Genomic DNA, 17,874 nt, shown 5'->3' with positions numbered 1-17,874 from the left:
TTCTTTCGGTCTTTATATCATTTTGGATACTGTTGGGGGGATGGCCTCTCAGGGGAAAGCAGCAGTAGCCTGTCAGTGGTACCATGACTGGCACTGTAATACAGTAGGGAGGATTGAAATGTAGGCGTGCAGTCATGATAGGGGTCTCTATAGGCAGGGGCACAGATAGGTGTTTCTGGAGTCTCCCACAGGTGTGTTGTCTCCCTGCTGCCAGGGTCAAGTATGTCTCTGAGCAGGCACAGGATATTCTGAAGGGGGAGGGAGAGCAACCAGAGGCCGTGGCCCAGATTGGTACCAACGACGTAGGCAGAACAAGAAATGGGGTCCTGCAAAGAAAGTTCAGGGAGTTAGGTAGTTGAAAAGCAGGATCTGTTGGGTTGTAATCTCAGGATTACTTCTTGAGAAATCCAGCGAGGCCATATGGATAGAGCTCAGGAATAGGAAGGGTACAATCGCTTTGATGGGATTGTACTACAGGACTCCCAATAGCCAACAGGTGATAGAGGAGCAGATATATGGACAGATGGTAGAAAAATTTAAAGTCAACAGGGTTGTTGTTGTGGTGGGTGATTTTAACTTCCTTTGTATTGACTGGGACTCACTTAGTGCAGGGGTTTGGATGGGGGAGGATTTGTTAGATGTATCCAAGACAGTTTTTGAATCAATATGGAAGTAGTCCAACTAGGGAAGGGCCATATTATACCGGTATTGGGGTTGAGGCCAGCCAGGTGATTGATGTTTCAGTGAGGGAGCATTTCGGGAATAGTGACCATAATTCCCTAAGTTTTAAGTTACTTATGTATGAAGGTAAGAGTAGTCTTTAGGTGAAAATACTAAATTGAGGAATGGCTAACCACCACAATATTAGGCCACAACTGGGGAATGTAGACTTTGTGCTGCTGTTTGAGGGTAAATCCACATCTGTCATGTGGAAATCTTTTTAAAGGCCAGTTGATTAGAGTTCAGGCCAGCGTGTTCCTGTGCAAATGAAGGATAAAGATGACAAGATTTATGAATCTTGAATGCCACGAAATTGAGAGCTTAGTCAAAAATGAAAAGGACACATATGTAAGGTTTAGGAAACTGAAGGCAAATAGAGCCCTCAAAATGTACAAAGATAGCAGGGAAGAACTCAAACAAGGAATCAGGAGGGCTAAATGGGTTATGAAACGTCTTTGGGAAAAAAAAAGAGAGGTGATGTCGCGTGGTATCAGCAATGAGCTGGTAAAATGGATACAGAGCTGACTTAGTCACAGAAAACAGAGGGTAGCAGTGGAAGGGTCTTTTTCTAACTGGAGATCTGTGACCAGTGGTGTTTTGCAAGGATCAGTGCTGAGACTCCTGTTATTTGTACTGCATATAAATGACTACGAGGAGAATATAGGTGGCCTGATTAGTAAGTTTGTGGAGAACACAAAGATTGAGCTGCAGATAGTGAAGAGGATTGCTAGAGGATACAGCAGGATATAGATAGGCTGGAGACTTGGGCAGAGAAATGGCGATGGGATTTAATCTGAACAATGCGAGGAGATGCATTTTGGAAGATCTAATGCAGGAGGTGTACAGTAAATGGTAGAATACTCTAAAGCATCAACATAGAGAGGGATTTAGGCGTATAGGTCCACAGTTCCTTGAAAGTAGCAATACAAGTGGATGAGGTGGTCAATAAGACATTTAGCATGCTTGCCTGCATCGATTGGGGCACAGAGTATAAAAATTAGCAAGTCATGTTGTAGCTGTATAGAACATTAGTCGGTCACATTTGGAACATTGTGTACAGTTCTGGTTGCCACACTACAAGAAGGACGTGGAGGCTTTGGAGAGGGTACAGGAACGGTTTACCAGGATGTTGCCTGGTATGGAGGGATTTAAGCTGAGGGATGACCTGATAAAAGTTTGTAAAATTATGAGAGGCATGGATAGAATGGATAGTTGGAGTATTTTTCTCAACGTATAAATATATCAATTACTAGGCGACGTAGATTTAAGGTAAAAGGATGTAAGTTTAAAAGGATGTGAGAGGCATGTTTTATACCCTAACATGAAACATGGTGGTAAGTGCCTGGAATATGCTGGTAGAGGAAGTGGTAGAAGCAGATACAATAGCAACATTTAAGAAGCATCCTGACAGATATATGGTTCAGAGATAGTGGGAACTGCCGATGCTGGAGAATCTGAGATAACAAGGTGTAGAGCTGGATGAACACAGCAGGGCAAGCAGCATCAGAGGAGCAGGAAAGCTGACATTTCGGGCCTTGACCCTTCTTCAGAAATGGGGGAGGGAAAGGGTGTTCTGAAATAAATAGACAGAGAGGGGGAGGCGGATGGAAGATGGATAAAGAAGCAGATAGGTGGAGAGGAGACAGACAGGTCAAAGAGGCGGGGATGGAGCCAGTAAAGGTGAGTGTAGGTGGGGAGTTAGGGAGGGGATAGGTCAGTCCAGCGAGGATGGACAGGTCAAGGAGGCGGGATGAGGCTGGTAGGTAGGAGGTGGGGGTTGGGGTAAAAGTGGGAGGAGGGGATAGGTGGGAGGAAGGACGGACAGGTCAGAGAGGCGGGGATGAGCTGGGCTGGTTTTGGGATGCGGTAGGGGGAGGGGAGATTTTGAAGCTTGTGAAGTCCATATTGATACCATTGGGCTGCAGGGTTCCCAAGCAAAATATGAGGTGCGGTTCCTGCAACCTTTGGGTGGCATCGTTGTGGCACTGCAGGAGGCCCAGGATGGACATGTTGTCCAAGGAGTGGGAGGGGGAGTTGTTTGTCGCGAACCGAGCGTAGGTGTTCTGCAAAGCGGTCTCCAAGCCTCCGCTTGGTTTCCCCGATGTAGAGGAGGCCACATCAGGAACAGAGGATACAGTATACCACATTTCAGAATCCCCTTCCCCTCCCCCATTTCTGAAGAAGGTTCCAGACCCAAAACGTCAGCTTTCCTGCTCCTCTGATGCTGCTTGGCCTGCTGTGTTCATCCAGCTCTACACCTTGTTATCTCTGACAGATACATGAATAGGCAGGGAAAAAAGGGTTACAGACTGCATAGAGGCAAAAAGCTATTAGTTTAGAAAGGCATTGTGTGTCAGTGTAGTCTTCATGGTCAAAAGGCCTCTCTCTGAGCTAAACTGTTCTTTGGTCAATGATGCCTCCATCATTGGTAAAAATTTTTTCCTATCTAGACTGTGTATGCCCCTTGTAATTTTATACAGCTCAATCATGGCCCCTGGGTCTCCAGTACTACACAGACCCTGAGGCCTTAGACTGAGGCCCAGGAACAGGTGAGTGATGATGGGGCAAGAGGATTGGGCAGGGGATGGGGGATCACAGCAAAAACAGGGGCCGACTTTTAGTAGCCCTCTCCCAGTCCACAATGCCATGTTCTTCTATCAGGCACTGAATGAACAAGGGACCACATTCCATACAAGCAAAGGCACCAGGAGTTTATTTATAAATCTCCACACACACAGGGACACCTGGGTTAATACCTGTCATAGTAGAATGAAGCCCTTAAGCAGGTATGCACTTCCCACTTAAGAGATGGTGAGATGGGATGGCCATCCTTTTTGCCTGATTAACTACTCCCTGCCACAAAGCTTGCATGGACCAGTGCACAAGATTCTGCCTAATGGCTGAGCATAGTACAGAATTTCAAAGATTCACAACCCAACAAGGTATCTCTTCCCATCTCAATCCTAAATGGTCCAGTCCTTATTCTATGCAACCCTTTATTCTAAATTTCAGCATGTGGAAACATTATTTCAGTACTTATGCTGTCAAGTCCCTCAAAAGCGTAACAAGTTCAAAGTAGATCACCTTTCATAATGGAAGACTAAATATTGGTGTATGACACGTCCCCAATACTTCATTGAATGGTGCCATAGTTTAACATCTCATCTGACAGCACCTTCAACAGTGCCGCATTCCTTTTGTACTGTATCAGGAGCATCCGTCAATTTTGAAAGAGTGGGTCTTGAACCTCTAACCTTACGACCTGGATGTATAATCACCAAGCACTGATCCAAGTCTGACACAGTTTTTAACAACTGAAGTCTGTGTGGCGTGACAGAATTTGATCATGTTTCTACAAAGATTGTGGCATAACAAGAAACCCCGAGTTCAAATCCCGTCATCAATGGGAAATCTGGAAATGTATAGAGTGGCACAAAATTATTAAATGAACTGGACAGGGGAGTCTGCCCACCCACATTCTGACCTATCCACAACATCAATACCAGCACAAAGGGCTGACTTTTAACATCCTCTGAGGTGGGTGAGCAACACACAGTTGCAAGGGCCATCACCCATAGCAACCAGGGATGAAGATTCCTCCCCATTATGAATGTAAAGGCTTACACCCGTGCACTAGATCCATTGGCTTTAAAACAGTAAAGCAACACAAGGCACTTCGCAAAAAACGTGACTCCAAATCATTTTAACAGATACAATGGTTCCAAAAGCTTGGTCAAAAGGTAGACTGTAGGGAGTATTTTAAAGAGGAACAGAAGAAAGAGCGAGATGAAGAGACACAGAGAGATTTAAGAAGAGATTTCTAGGGCTTAGGGACTTGACAAATGACAGTACAGGCACCAGTGGTAGAGCTATGAAAACTGGGAAAATCAAGTGGACTGAGATGGCGAAACACTGTGTTCTTGGAGGGATGGAGGAAGTCATGAAGATACAGAGGGATGAGGACATAGACACTTCTAAACACGAGGACGATCATTTGAAAATGGAGCCAGTGTGGGTCAGCAAGCCTGGGGGTGAAGGGATATTGGGACTTGGTGTAATTAGGAGTCATTGGTCTCTGTCACTTCAGAAACATGATTTCAGCTACATGGAAACGCGAAGCAACATGCTCTGAACAACCTTTCAATGTTTTAACAATGTCCTCTGCTGTATGATATCGATTGTTGTTCAAACAAATGCTGACACTTCACAAAAGTAATCTTTTTTATGTGGGTGTGGCTACCAGATGTATAAATCCATCAAGTTTAGTTTAAAGAGGGAGGGGGCTGAATTATCCCCACTCCAGTCTTGGAGAATGGGGATTGATGATGTAGTAAAATAGTGGATTAAGATGGTTCCCTGGCACATTCCCACCTCCAGGGGCAAGTGAGAAAGAAAGTCAGTACCCCTAATGAGGCAGGAAGACCTTTACACCTTTAAGAGCTGAATTAGGGGGCATTTTCCAATGGAGATGACATATACCTGGCTTTGGAGCAGCACTCCCATCCTGGATGGAGCCTGCCAGCTTTGGAAACACAGCATCTCATCTCTAAGGTGGAGTAGCAAGTTGTATAAGGACCATCACTTCGGGCAACCACTTCCCTCCCATAGTAGGTGGAGCCTGTAGACACAGCATTGCAGGGGCAGGACAAGGAGCTATCAGAGGCAACGGTGCCATGCACCAGTAAAGGCAACAGCAAGACGAAGGCCACCTCCAGGTCCAAATCTGGTCCTTTAGAGAAGTTGCCCAGCTCCAATGGGCCTCTTCAATCTGACATCTCTGGAAGACATCATAGAGCACACCCATGTTGAGATGCCCTTACAGTCAGTGGTCTCCCACAGCAGCATCCACCTCTCTCGCCAATGCTGCCAGCCTGATATCACTTGGGCCACACTTGGGTTTCTCGATTTCCTGGTCTACCTGCCATCCCTAATCAGATGGGGCAGGCTTCCAGAGACCCAATGCACTGTTTCGACCATTTCCTAGTTCATGACAGCGAATCAAGACTGATTTCAGGATTGTAACTTGACCCAGAAAATGCAGCTCCGGAGCTGTGTTTTATATCAGATAGAGACGATTGTCATCAGGGAAAGCAAAACCTGATCTAAAAGACAGCTTTAATTGCTTCACCAAACTATGAGTAATACAGAAACTCACCATTCAAGATAAATGTGTGAAATGCAAAATGTTTTTTTGTGTATTTTCAGTCACACAGTGTTTTATGCCCTGGTCTAGTTTTAACAAGTTGACATGTTTGATGTGGCAGTCAGCACCCAGTGGGCTATTCAGAATTAGAAAGTAATCAGTTTAGAATGGAGCACAGCATCTAGGTTGACACTCTGAGGGCAAGGCAAAGGGAATGCTACACTGTCAGAGGTGCTTCCATTCGGGTAAAAAATGCTAAACTGATGCCCCACCTTCTCAATCAAGAGATAAAGATCCCTTGGCATCTATTCGAGGAAGAGCAGAGAAATTTTCTGACTTGTCCTGACCTATATTTATCCCTCAACTAGCACTAAAAAGATAGATAATCATGCTGCTCTTTGTGGGAGTTTACTAAGCACAAATTGGCTCCAATGTTTCCCACATTACAACACTTACCACGCTTCAAAATGATTTCATTCACTGTAAAAATACTTTGTAATGCCTTAAGACCACCACAGATGCTCCAAAGATGTAAGTCCTTCTTTTAGACATTACTCTTAATTATAAACCAAAAAGAAACAAGTATCTTTTTTATCACTCCTTTCAATCACTGTTCTCCTGAATTCTTGTTGATGTACAGTTCCATGAACACTAATCAGACACTACTGTCTTGCTCAATTGGCTAATCTTCACATTTGTATTCAGATAGTGAGTGTTAGCATTCCAGCCAAATCAGCTCCTGTGGGCACGGTCTCCGATTTGTCTCTGATCAGCAGCCTTTGGAAATGTCATTGTGGTGCTTTGGTTGTAACTCTAACTCTGAGCCAAAAGTTCCAGGTCTGAATCCAATGCCAAGATATGTTGGCCATTGGGGGGGTTGCATTTGCAGTGTGGCCAGACAAGTGTGATCATCAGCCTGTACATCTTTCCAATTCACCTGAGGTAGGTGGTAAGTGAGGGAGAGTCTCCTGGTCAACTATTCTGCAGAAGGCAATGACAGACCACTGCAGTACTTGTAAATGTGGCCCAATCCAACGGACATTTGTGACCTAGCCCTTAGCAACAAGGATGAGAGAGAAGAGCCATTTTGTCCAGAGGAAAGAAGAGCTCTTTACAAAATACTTGCAGTTTCACAGATTTGGAGTTGATTTTATTTGATTTGAAGAAAAATCTGCTGTTCCAATTATACTAATTAATTTTAAAAATCTATCAATGCAAGATAGTCACAGACCATTGGCCTAGAATTTGCAACTAATGTAAGCAAGAGGTTAAATGTATTCACAGTTATTAAGACACAACATACTTTGTGATGAGGATGAGATTCCCTGTGAGTGCAAATGTTACTGTATGATTTGCACTTCTCTACATGTGACTCTATTCTCACAGCAATATGGTTGATTCTTAATTGCCTTCTGAAATGGCTGAGCAAACCATTTAATTCAATGATAATTAGAATGGACAATAAATACTGGCCTTGCCGGTAATGTTGTCATAGAAAATAGAACATGGAACATAGAACTGTATAGCACAGTACAGGCCCTTCGGCCCACGATGTTGTGCCGAACTTTTACCTTAAACCTAAGGTCTATCTAACCTCCACCCCGACCTTATACTATCATCCATATGCCTACCTAATAGCCGCTTAAATGCCCCGAATTAGGCCGACTTCACTACCCTCTCCGGCAATGCATTCCATGACCCTACCACTCTCTGAGTAAAGAACCTACCTCTGACTTCTCCCCTGTATCTACCTCCACTCACTTTAAAACTATGCCCCCTTGTAATAGCATCCTCCACCCTAGCAAAAAATCTCTGGCTATCCACTCTATCTATACCTCTGATCATTTTGTACACCTAACATTTTGTCATCGCATTAAAGAGTTTTCTTTTAAAAACTCATTGAAAATTTGAGTCTATGCTTTATTCTTGCTGGTAGTACATGATTCTGAGAGATTTGTAAATTATTTTTAAGTATCTATCTCTCTTTTTCTCCTTTTTAATGCAATCTTTCTTTCCCTGTCTTCATTTCTCTTTCTGATCCAGCCTTACTTTAATCCCATACAATTTCCTTCTTTATTATTTCTAGATCTTTCTTTGTCATTAAGACTCTGATTAAGGATCTATATGTTGGGCCCCATCTTTTATGGGAGACCCAGATGTCCTGTAGCCTTGTCTGTTATCAATTTCCACGCCCAGCAAATTACAGGACATTAGAAGTTCAGCTTGAAGGGTGAGGGGGAAATGTCCAAATTCCAGGTCACACAGCAAGACGCCCCATTCAAGCAAGATCTGGACCAGTGCTTGCTTTAGAGAAAGGGATCCACACACTTAAAAGCTCATAAGGAAAAATCTGTAATAAAAGTCAAACTGTGGCCAAATTTGTTCCTTGCACTCTCCTGCTTGAGGATTTATGTTTCCTTTTTAAGTTAAGTTTCCCTCTTGGGACAATTTTTCATAAGTTGTAACATGCAAAAGTGTAATTATTATTGATAAAGGTTGTCCAAGGGTAGAATTGTACTGAAATGTTTGCAGAACAACTTGTACTTGTACAACAAGGCCTTGAAATGACAAATCTCCCAGAACCATAACTTTATTTATGTGTGGGATGGGAGACAGGGAGAAAAAAACTTTCATTTCTTGACACGAGTTGCCTGAATTGCAGAGTTTATCAGTGGTTGCCATCTCTCTTTCATTCTCTCTCGCTATCTTTTCTAGGACAAACATTCTTCAAATTTTAATCATTCTGGAATACTGATCAGATTTTGGCTGCTAATATTCAAAGAGACTCCTCTTGCATTTCTTCCTGTAGTGTTATGGATCCTTCCATTTTATTTTAATTTCTTGTTAATTCATTTAGATTTAGGCTAGTGCTCACAGGCTGTGTTGTTGGAGGTGACATCTTTCAAGGAGGATTTTTTAAACAAATTCTCCATCAGATTCTTATGTGGAGGTAAAAGATCCCATATGAGGTGTTTCCTCACATGGTCCTAAAGGGCCATCTGCTCATGTTTCTCATTGCTGTATGTGGGGTCTTGATGGGACCAAATTGGCTGCATTTGTCCCTACACAAAAGTGACATCTCTTCAGAAGTAATTCTGAAGCATTTTGGGACGCTGAGGTGCTGTAGAATTGCAAGAATTGTTTTTGTAAAATTTCAAAGAGCAAAGTAATTTTCACGGCCTTTCCCCTTTAATGTGCATACCTCTGTCGCGGTTTCTATCTCTCCCAGTAACTCCTCGTGGCGTTGTTAGTTTTGGCAGAAGAACAGACATTCCAGGGTGACTGACTCAGTCACTTTATCTCTCAGAGAACACACTTGTGGTATCCAGCCAGACCATCAACAGTATATTGCAATGATGTGGACAGACAAAGTGAAATCCTTTGACCTGGTTTGATGTGCAGGTCATGCAGTCATTATTTTTCTGAAGTAGTAATCAGAGGCCTGAGCCAACGATCCAGAGAGTGAATTCAAATTTCAAGTTTGAGCATTTAAATTCAGTTTAAAACTAAAATCTACGTATAAAAGGCTAGTCTCAGTATAAGTGATTGAGGAGCTGTCACATTACTACTAAAAAAAACCTAACTGGTTCACTAAGGTCCTTTTAGCAAAAGAAACCTACTCATGCAGTCTGGATCTTAGACAAAATATTCAGAATGCCACCAATGTGATTGGAGTTTTAACTAGCCTAGAAGTGACTCAGAAAGATACTGAGAAATAACAAACCGGGGCAAATCAGAATGGGCTAGTCTTATTAGTGATAATCACATGCCAAGAATTAATAAAAATTAAATCAATTGGAGTCAACAGCAATATTGCCTCTTCTGGATGTAATATCACTGTCTTGCAATTGCTAGTTCACGCTCACATTATCATAAAATCACGAAGAGAGAATTATATAGAACAGAAAGCAGTTACCAAGCCCATTTTGTCTGTGCTGGCTCTTTGAAATTGCTGAGCTTGACCCTAACCTTAACCCACTCCCCTGCTTTCTCCCAATAGCCATTAAAATCTACTCTTTTTCAGTGGTTTCATAGAAGTGCAGAAGGAGACCATATGGCCCATCGAGACCACACCGACCCTCCAAAAAACATTCCACCGAGACCCACAATCCCACATTTACAATGGCTAACCCACCTAGCCTGCACATCCCTGGCTACGGGGCAATTTAGCATGACCAATCCACCTAACCTGCACATCTTTAGACTGTGGGAGCAAACCGGAGCACCCAGAGGAAACCCATGCACACACAGGGAGAATGTGCAAACTCCACACTGACAGTCACACAAGGCTGGAATCAAACCCAGGTCCCTGGTACTGTGAGGCAGCAGAGCTAACCACTAAGTCACCATGCCACCCTGGCTTATCCAGTTTCCTTCTGAAAGTTATTATTGAATCTGCTATCACAGTCCTTTCAGGCAGCAAATGACTCAAACTGCAATGAGATAAGGACCAGATAATCTGCTATTGTTCAGAGATAAATATTGGCTCAAAACACTGTAAAAAGAGGATATAAGATAGCCTTGGCAAGTAAGGCTAAGGATAATCCAAAGAGATTCTACAAGTATGTTAAAAGCAAGACAGCAACTAGAAAGACACTAGAGCCCCTTAAAGATCAAAGGGGTCGTCTTTGTGTTGAACCACAGGAGATGGAAGAAATATTTTCAGGCGATGAGAAAGATATTTTCAGGAGATGGGAAAGATATTTAATTAATATTTTGCATCAGTTTTTTTAATGTAGAGAAAGAAATAGAGGCTAGAGAACTCAAGGAAATAAATATTGATGTTTTGAATACAGTTGACATTACAGAAGAAGGTCTGAATGTCTTGGAAAATATAAAGGTGGATAAATTTCCAGGACATGATCGAGTGTATCCCAGGACTTTGTGGGAAGTTAGGGAGGAAATTGCGGGAACCCTTGCAGAAATATTTGTATCATCTATAAATACAGGTGAGGTGCCAAATGACTGGAAAGTAGCTAATGTTGTGCCTTTGTTTAAGAAGGGTGTAAAGAGAAGCCCGGGAGCTATAGACCTGCGAGCCTGACTTCAGTGGTGGGTAAGTTGTTGGAAGTGATTCTGAAAGATAGGATTGACATGCATTTGGAGAGGCAAGGAATGATTCGGGATAATCAGCATGGTTTTGTGCAAGGGAAATCATGTCTCACAAACTTGATTGAGATTTTTGAGTAGCCAAGAAGGTTGATGAGGGCAGAGTGGTAGATATTGTTTACTTGGACTTCAGTAAAGTCTTTGACAAGGTTCCGCATGGTAGGCTAATTAGCAAATTTACATCACATAGGATTTAGGGAGAGCTTGCCAATTGGACACAAAATTGCCTTAATGGCAGGGAGACAGAGAGCAATGGTGGAGGGTTGTTTTTTGGACTGGAGATCTGAGACCAGTGGTGTTCCATAGAGTTCGGTGTTGGGTCCACTTCTGTTTGTCATTTATATACATGATTTAGGTGAAAATTTAGAAAGCATAGTTGGTATATTTGTGGATGACACCAAGATTAGTGGTATAGTGGACAGTGAAGAAGGTTATCTAAGATTACAAAGAGATCTTGATCAATTGGGTCAATGGGCTGAAGAGTGGCAGATGATGTTTAATTTGAATAAATGCGAGGTATTGCATTTTGGTAAAACAAACATATGCAAGGCTTATACAATTAAAAGTAGGGCCTTGGGTACTGTTGTACAACAGAGAGACCTAGGGGTTCAGGTACATAATTCTTGGAAGTTTGCATCACATATAGGTAGGGTGGTTAAGAAGGTGTTTAGCATGCTTGCCTTCATTGCTCAGATCTTTGAGTATAGGAGTTGGCACGTTATGTTGAGGTTGTACAGGACAGTGATGAGGCCTCTTCAGGTGTACTATGTCCAGTTCTGGTCACCCTGTTATTGGAACGATATTATTAAGCTGAAGAGAGTTCAGAAGAGATTTACCAGGATGTTGCCGGGAATGGAAGGTTTGAGTTGTAAGGAGAGGCTGGATAGCCTGGGACTTTTTCCACTAGCGTAGGAGGTAGAGAGGTGACCTTATAGAGATTCATAAAATAATGAGCCATGCAGATAAGGTGAATAGCAGGTGTCTTTTCCTTAGAGTGGGGGATTTCAAGACTGGGGGCATATTTTTAAAGTGAAGGAGAGTGGTTCATGTGTGGAATGAACTTCCAGAGGAAGTGGTGGATGCAGGTACAGTTACAACATTTAAAAGGCATTTAGATAAGTACGTAAATAAGAAATGTTTGGAGGGATATAGGCCAAGTGCAGGCAGTGGGACTAGTTTAGCTTGGCATTATGGTCAGCATGGGCTAGTTGGACCGAAGGGTCTGTTTCTGTGCTAAATGACTCTATGACTCCACTGCTGTTCCTTGATTAGTTCCATGGGATCTTTATCATCTACATGAAAGGGCAGATGAGACCTTGATTTAACGTCTCCTGTAAAAGACAATGCAGTCCTCTCACTCTGAGAAGTCTGTATCTTGCTCCTGTAGTAATTTCCTTGTTGTTGACTGGTTGAGAGTTCCTGCAGTTTTTCTCTAAACAGTGCAGTTCACAACCATCCTAGACTCTCCTACATCTTTCTATAAACAGTGAGACATGGGAGAATACTGACTGTTTCAGAATTGTAGTCACTCAATGTTTGGAGTCTCACTCTACAGGAGTTTTAAGTACAGGCCTGTCTGGGAATGACATTCTTTGTTTCACAAGCTCTGATTTATAAAGCATTCAGAGTTTGAATTTCTTGCCTCTCACTTTGTCCCATGAAGGAGAGGTTACTGGGATGAATTGAATCTGCAGTAAAACAGAGCGTGTAAAGGAAAAGAAATGAGAAAAGACTATTCTGCCCATCCATACTCACCTGGCCACTGATTTCTGCTTTGCCCGTTCCTCTCTAACTTCAGAGGCTGATGCTAAAGTCCATAGACATTGAGGAGCCATTTGTTGACCACAATGAACTTTCTGTTTATGGTGTTGCTTTGAAGTGTTCAAGGATCACCAAACAAAACTAATCCTCAGTCAGAAAACAAGAAATGACTGCAATATTAGACTTCAACAACAGAACAATTCTCTACAGCAGAGATAGTAGGAACTGCAGATCCTGGAGAATCCGAGACAACAAGGTGCAGGGCTGGATGAACACAGCAGGCCAAGCAGCATCATAGGAGCAGAGAGGCTGACGTTTCGGGCCTCGACCCTTCATCAGAAAAGGGGGAGGGGAAGGGGGTTTTGAAATAAATAGGGAGAGAGTGGGAGGCGGATAGAAGAGGGATAGAGGAGAGGATAGGTGGAGAGGAAACAAACAGGTCGAAGAGGCGGGGATGGGGCCAGGAAAGGTGAGTGTAGGTAGGGAGTTAGGAAGGGGATAGGTCAGTCCAGGGAGGACGGACAGGTCAAGGGGGCGGGATGAGGTTGGTCGGTAGGAGATGGAGGTGCGGCTTGAGGTGGGAGGAGGGGATAGGTGGGAGGAAGAACAGGTTAGGGAGGCAGGGACGAGCTGGACTGGTTTTGGGATGCGGTAGGGGGAGGGGAGATTTTGAAACTTGTGAAATCCACATTGATACCATTGGGCTGCAGGGTTCCCAAGCGGAATATGAGTTGCTGTTCCTGCAACCTTCGGGTGGCATCGTTGTGGCACTGCAGGAGGCCCAGGATGGACATGTCGTCTGAGGAATGGGAGGGGGAGTTGAAATGGTTCGCGACTGGGAGGTGCAGTTGTTTGTTGCGAACCGAGCGTAGGTGTTCTGCAAAGCGGTCCCCGAGTCTCCGCTTGGTTTCCCCGATGTAGAGGAAGCCACACCGGGTACAGCGGATGCAGTATACCACATTGGCAGATGTGCAGGTGAACATCTGCTTGATGTGGAAAGTCTTCTTGGGGCCTGGGATGGGGGTGAGGGAGGAGGTATGGGGGCAGGTGTAGCACTTCCTGCGGTTGCAGGGAAAAGTGCCGGGTGTGGTGGAGCTGGAGGGGAGTGTGGAGCGGACAAGGGAGTCACGGAGAGAGTTGTCCCTCCAGAAAGCAGATAAAGGTGGGGAGGGAAAGATGTCTTTGGTGGTGGGGTCGGATTGCAGATGGCGGAAGTGTCGGAGGATGATGCGTTGGATCCGGAGGTTGGTGGGGTGGTACGTGAGGACGAGGGGGATTCTTTTTTGGTTTTTATTGCGTGGACGGGGTGTGAGGGATGAGGTGCGGGAGATGTGGGAGACACGGTTGAGGGCGTTCTCGACCACCGAGGAGGGGAAGTTACGGTCCTTGAAAAACGAGGACAACTGAGATGTACGGGAGTGGAATGCCTCATCCTGGGAGCAGATGCGGCGGAGGCGAAGGAATTGGGAATAGGGGATAGCATTTTTGCAAGAAGGTGGGTGGGAGGAGGAGTATTCTAGGTAGCTGTGGGAGTCGGTGGGCTTGAAATGAATATCGGTTTCGAGGTGGTTGCCCGATATGGAGACAGAGAGGTCCAGGAAGGGGAGAGAGGTGTTAGAGATGGTCCAGGTAAACTTAAGGTTGGGGTGGAAGGTGTTAGTGAAGTGTATGAACTGTTCGAGCTCCTCGTGGGAGCACGAGGCGGCGCCGATACAGTCATCAATGTAACGGAGGAAGAGGTGGGGTTTAGGGCCGGTGTAGGTACGGAAGAGGGATTGTTCCACGTAACCTACAAAGAGGCAGGCGTAGCTTGGGCCCATGCTCTCTGAGATTCGTCAGCCACTATCAACGATAACGGAGCTCATTCCTGAAAGCAGACTAGCAATAACTCTCAGAGTATCAACTTTAGCCTCAGTATTTTTGTGCTATTTTTTAGGGAGATGTATTATTTCTCAACAACAGGCTTTATGAACACACACTCACTCAAACCCACACACACACACAGGGTGGGTATTTAATATTCTCCCCTGAGGCTGGGCTTGTGGCTGGGAGCATTTAATTAAGTGGGTAAGTGTCAGGCAGGGACCCGATCACCTTTCTGCCTCTTCCTCAATTATGGCTGCGATAGGAAACCCACAAATGCCTTCTCACCCAGTTGCCTACTGAGGCTCTGAATGCCAACCTAAGGGCTTCACCCTGCTGCCATGGGCAAAGGGACTCCCCATGAAGGAAGTGTTAAAAGCATTTGAGTTCCAGCACCTAGAGGGATTCCACATTCAAAAACACCAGGGCTTTATATAGGGAGTGGGCACTAGGAAAGGGGTGACCTACTGAGGGCAAACTCCCTGCTCAAGCCACAAACTCCTCTCATGACTTCCACACCACTTGCCAACACTCACCAAGCCTTGGCAAGCCTGGGTCTCCAGTCGGTGAATTACCCACAGCAGTGCACAGCTGCCAGTCTCCGATGGCAGAAATGCTCAATCCTGGGGAAAGCCTGACACTGATGTGCCTGGCTGGCACCTAATGGTCCTTGTGGACAGAGTGCAACACAGGGCTCTCATCTTCGTGGGTGAGGACTCAGTCACCTGCTCTAAATACTCACTGCACACACTGTCTCATGCACAGATACACACACACCCAACCATACACTTAACCCCTCCACACACGCACTCTCCCTCTCACATGGGGGTGGGGGGGTGCAATTGCCCTCTCTTTTTATTCTAAGTGGGGGTGAGCATGTTAGATGGTGACAAACAGTCCACCCCACACCAACGAGATAACCCATTGGATCAACCATCTCAGCAAACACTCCCAGGACTTCTAGCTGCAAGAAGGTAAATCCGTTTATCTTCTTCTTGTGAGGTGGGGAATTGCAGGGAGCTGAGGTTGGTAGGTCAGATGCAAGAGCAAGGATACGACTTCCAAGAGGCCACCACCTTGCCCTCCTTCCTTGACTCCAATTGCCCATACACTGGGCCAAAGGGAGCTACCCCATCAAAGTCCAGCAGGCACATCGCCATGGTTTCCCAGTCAGAAAGCTAGCCACGTTTCCTCTCCATTAAAGGAGGCTGGTGATCAGGCATGTGACAAGTCATGGGCTTTAATTGCTGGCGAGTCAAAAATGTCATGAAAGTGCTCACCAGCTTTTAATTGCTCAAGTGGTAACATGGTTCATGGGGTTAGAGATCGGGCTGAGGGCACAGGGTGGAGGATATCTCTAGGACCAATTCACCCAATACTTTCCCATTCTCACCTTCTCACCTCCTCTCTGAGCACCTGCAGGAGGGAAAATTACATAGGCGCGAGCACGCACGCACACACACACACACACACGCTCACATTCACACACACATGCTCACACACACTCACACTTGCTCACATTCTCACACATACATACACACACACATACACACATGCACAAATACATGCTCAGGTTCACACACACACACAAACGTGCTCACATTCACACACACATGCTCACATACACACACTCACACTTGCTCACATTCTCACACACACATACACACGCATAAATACATGCTCACATTCACACACACACACACAAACAAACACACACACATGCACAAATACATGCTCACGTTCACACACACACACAAACACACCCACATACACACTCACATTCACACACACACACAGACTCACATTCACACACACACTCACAGACTCACGTTCACACACACACTCACAGACTCACATTCAGACACACACTCACATTCACACACAGACTCACATTCACACATACACTCACAGACTCACATTCACACACACACTCACATTCACACACACACTCACATTTACACAACACTCACATTTACACACACAAAAACACACACACACACACATTAATAGCCATGTTGGATGTCTCCCAGGCCTGAGTTGTTATGCTAACTAAAGATCCAAAATGGAAAAATATTAAGGGGAGGGGGAGCATAAGAAACAGAGCTGGAATAAGTTAATGGCCCTTCATGACTCTCCCAGCATTCAGTAAGATGATGATTGATCTTACCTTAATTCCAACTTGCCACAATATCCCTGTAGCCCGTTTATTCCTTTCGTGTCCAAAAAAATGTATTGTCCTCCATCTCGACTATACTCAATGACTAAGTACCCAAACCTGTCTGGGGAAGAGGGTTTCAAAGATTCACAACTTCCTCATCTACCACCTAAATGGCCATTCTGATCCTGTGTTCTAAATTGCCCAGCCAGGGAAACATTTCTCAATATCTCTCAAGCCTCTTTAGGATTTCATACGTTTCACCCTCCTAATCTCCATCTTGAGAATACAGGCCCATTCTATATAATCCAGAGGAGAAGCAGGAAGGAAGCTTCGATCACTGTTCTGATGTGCCCTGGTGGACAGGAAGTTCAGGAGTTCTCCTCTGGACACCCCCTCAGATGTCTGTTTCCTTCCAGCTTCCAGCTGAGATCACTTCTGGAGCAGGCCATACTGCCCCTTGCCAACCAGGTGGAGCATCATCCTCTTATTAGTTAGATAGTGAATTGTTTTGGTTTGTAACTAGCTTTTCATGGAGGTCAGGAAACTGAATGTGTTCAGAAGGCCGGCCAGTCAAACTGTTCTCTGATGTTGCCCTGGAGATGGTTAAGTAATTCCCATCCATTTCCCAACTCAAAGGATTAACCCAAATCACAGCTGCTGCAGTGTTCTGAGATCAGTGAAAACCATTGCTGATACATATCTCGGGTTGGAAAGGAAGCCAATTCCCCAGGTGCAAGCTGATTGAAATCTTGACTGAAGTTATTTCAATATAAATCAGGACGTTGACTCAGGCTCAAATGACCCCATCCACCTGGGAGTATCTCAATGGAAGAAATCAGGCTTCTCTGGCAGATAAAGATGGCTAGTCCTTAAATAGAACAGGATCTATCTCAGAGCCTTTAATTATTGCAAACGTTTTTCCAGTTCCATTGGTAAGAACAGAATTTATAGCTTATCTATAATTTGCATTGAGAAGGTGGTGGTGAGCTCTTGTTCTGAACTGTTACACACCAGGCGGTGTAGGTACACCAACAGTGCTATTAAGGAGAGAGGATTTTTATCCAGTCTTAATGAAGGAATGGACATAATGTTCCAAATCAGGACGGTGTGTGACTTGGAG

The sequence above is a fragment of the Rhincodon typus genome, chromosome 17 (genome assembly GCF_021869965.1).
Source record: "Rhincodon typus isolate 14 chromosome 17, sRhiTyp1.1, whole genome shotgun sequence".
Taxonomy (NCBI): domain Eukaryota; kingdom Metazoa; phylum Chordata; class Chondrichthyes; order Orectolobiformes; family Rhincodontidae; genus Rhincodon; species Rhincodon typus.
The sequence above is the reverse complement of the archived record's forward strand: the minus strand, read 5'-3'. Positions refer to the sequence as shown.